The sequence below is a fragment of the Schistocerca americana genome, chromosome 5 (assembly GCF_021461395.2).
Source record: "Schistocerca americana isolate TAMUIC-IGC-003095 chromosome 5, iqSchAmer2.1, whole genome shotgun sequence".
Classification (NCBI taxonomy): domain Eukaryota; kingdom Metazoa; phylum Arthropoda; class Insecta; order Orthoptera; family Acrididae; genus Schistocerca; species Schistocerca americana.
Window position 1 is genome coordinate 756,051,176 of NC_060123.1, and position 3,519 is coordinate 756,054,694.

A 3,519-nucleotide genomic window follows, 5' to 3' on the forward strand; every position below is an offset into this window, starting at 1 on the left:
TTTATTGTTTGATCCTGTATTGCAATCATGAATCCTTCCGTCTCACTGTACATATTGCCTTTCCTTAGCCACGTGTCGGATGCGTCTTGATCGATGTGTGGCTGTGTTAGATGATACGGGTGCTTGCCATGTAGTGTTTTCTTTTTCCAATTTACTTTCTTCGTATCTGTTGATGTTATGTGATCTAAAGGGTTGTAGAAGTGGTTATGAAATTGTAGTGGTGTAGCCGATGTATTTAGATGAGTGATTGCTTTGTGTATTTTGATAGTTTCTGTTCGTTCTATAAAGAATTTTCTTAAATTGTCTACCTGTCCATAATGTAGGTTTTTTACGTCGATGAATCCCCTTCCTCCTTTCTTTCTGCTTAATGTGAATCTTTCTGTTGCTGAATGTATGTGATGTATTCTATATTTGTGGCATTGTGATCATGTAAGTGTATTGAGTGCTTCTAGGTCTGTGTTACTCCATTTCACCACTCCAAATGAGTAGGTCAATATTGGTATAGCATAAGTATTTATAGCTTTTGTCTTGCTTCTTGCTGTCAATTCTGTTTTCAGTATTTTTGTTATTCTTTGTCTATATTTTTCTTTTAGTTCTTCTTTAATATTTGTATTATCTATTCCTATTTTTTGTCTGTATCCTAGATATTTATAAGCATCTGTTTTTTCCATCGCTTCTATGCAGTCGCTGTGGTTATCCAATGAGTGTGTTTTCCCTTGACTATGCAATTTTTCTTACATTTGTCTGTTCCAAAAGCCATATTTATATCATTGCTGAATACTTCTGTTATCTTTGGTAATTGGTTGAGTTGTTGATTTGTTGCTGCCAGTAGTTTTAGATCATCCATGTATAGCAAATGTGTGATTTTGTATTGGTATGTTCCAGTAATATTGTATCCATAATTTGTGTTATTTAGCATGTTGGATAGTGGGTTCAGAGGAAGGTAGAACCAGAAAGGACTTAATGGGTCTCCTTGGTATATTCCACGCTTAATCTGTATTGGCTGTGATGTGATATTATTTGAATTTGTTTGGATATTAAGTGTGGTTTTCCAGTTTTTCATTACTATGTTTAGGAACTGTATCAATTTAGGATCTATTTTGTATATTTCCAACATTTGTAGTAACCATGAGTGGGGTACACTATCAAAAGCTTTTTGGTAATCAGTGTATGTGTAGTGTAGCTACCTTTGTTTGGTTTTAGCTTGATATGTCACCTCTGCATCTATTATCAGTTGCTCTTTACATCCTCGTGCTCCTTTGTAACAGCCTTTTAGTTCTTCATTTATAATTTTGTTCTGTGTTGTATGTGTCATTAATTTCTGTGTAATGACTAAAGTTAATATTTTGTATATTGTTGGTAGGCATGTTATGGGGCGATATTTAGCTGGGTTTGCTGTGTCTGCTTGATCTTTAGGTTTCAGATAAGTTATTCCACGTGTAAGTGTATCAGGGAATGGGTATGGGACTGCAATGTAACTGTTAAATAATTTAGTTAGATGTGAATGTGTTGAGGTGAACTTCTTTAGCCAGAAATTTGCTATTTTATTTTTTCCAGGGGCTTTCCAATAGTGCGTAGACTTAATTGCTCGGGTGACTTCATGTTGCAAAATTATCACTTCGGGCATTTGTGGTATCATCTTGTATGAGTCTGTTTCTGCTTGTATCTGTTGTGTCTAGACAAGACAGCCTAGACACAATGAGAGGAAGCCGAAAGGCACGCGCTAAGCTAAAGCCGGATGCGTGAGGTCTGAAACAGGATACGTAATGAAGGCTATAAAGAAAAGTACGTAGCTTCTGGGATATTTAACTTTAATCCATCCTTTTGGTACATCTGGAGATTGTGGCGATACAAGTGAGACTCTTTAGATACATGCAATGTTACTAATGGCGCCTTGCTATGTCGTAGCCATTGACTTAGCTGAAGGCTATTCCAACTATCGGCTCGGCAAAGGAGCGAGGCTTCGTCAGTATAGTCGCTAGCTACGTCGTCTGTACAACTGGGGCGAGTGCTCGTCCGTATCTCGAGACCTGCCTTGTGGTGGCGCTCGGTCTGCGATCACACAGTGGCGACACGCGGGTCCGACGTGTACTAATGGACCGCGGCCGATTTAAAACTACCATCTAGCAAGTGTGGTGTCTGGCGGTGACACCACAGTATCCACCGTGCATGCCTGTTATGTTGTACCGGGTTTGACCATATGTTGCTGCATTATTATTATTATTATTAGTGGGAGTGGTCAGAGACGAAGCACTGGCAGTCTGAAGTCTTCCAGTTTCTGCCACTTCAGAAGCAAGCAGTGTAGAAGTCAAGTTTACGGAGACAGAGTGTAATGCACGCATTTCAACTCTGCTGCTTTTAAACGGGGGTTGAGCTTGTGGGTGGAGCGTGAGGCCGGCAGGGGGAGCGCGTTTTGTGGCGACCGGCTGGCCGCGGTGTGGCTACTCGGCTTCCTTTTCTGACAGAGACTTGGAGGTAGCACTCGCGATGCGCGCATAACTGATTCATCATTCTTTAAAAAAAAAAGATTGCTAGAAATAAGCGCGCCGACTGTCTTAATGACTCATTATTTTTTGCTTTCATAAAACACCTACAAAAACTAAACGATCATTTGACATTCGTCATTAAAAAAAAAAAGGCTCAAATGGCTCTGAGCACTATGGGACTTAACTTCTGAGGTCACCAGTGCCCTAGAACTTAGAACTACTTAAACCTAACTAACCTAAGGACATCACACACATCCACGCCTGAGGCAGGATTCGAACCTGCGACCGTAGCGGTTGCGCGGTTCCAGACTGTAGCGCCTAGAACCGCTCGGCCACTCTGGCCGGCGTCATTTTAAAAATGAATATGTTCAATGCAATTTTTTCTTCGTTGATTGTGGAGGGAGGACGGGTAGTAGCACGCTGGAGAGTGCTCTCATAACCACTCTACCAGAACAACCATCCGCTCGTACCTGAAACACGACTAAGTTTTAAAAAACCACGAAACTTTTCTTTCATATTGCGATTTTTATGCAGAAGGTGAACCCGAAATCCGGCTACAAACTTTCACAGCTGGTTCAGCAATAGTTCCCAAATACTTTGCTTTGAGGCACCGCTATTCTCCAATAGCTGGTAACTGAGTAAATCCACTTCTTGCGCCGCGCGGCTCTACACCTGTATTGCTTTGAAAATACCTGCGCAGCAATGCAAATATGCACCGTGTACGCTGCGTGTCTAGTTTGGAAACAAACTTGTTTCCATTCATTGGCGCTACTTGCCGTTGACGATGCTTAATTGTATTACTAGTGAAGTCTTGGCCAGTATGTAACTGAGCTCGTGTGTGACTTCACTCAACGCAGTGCAAGAGCAGCCAGCACAACGGCATCGCCCTGTGTTTTGTGCTACACCGTTTGAGCGCTCTCATATTACAGCCTATTCAACTGCTGTGAAGGTACTTTCGCAGAAAAAAAGGTAATTTCGGCAGCAAAACGAAGAATTCCTAATTACATTACTACTCTATAGCTAGCTACCCGAC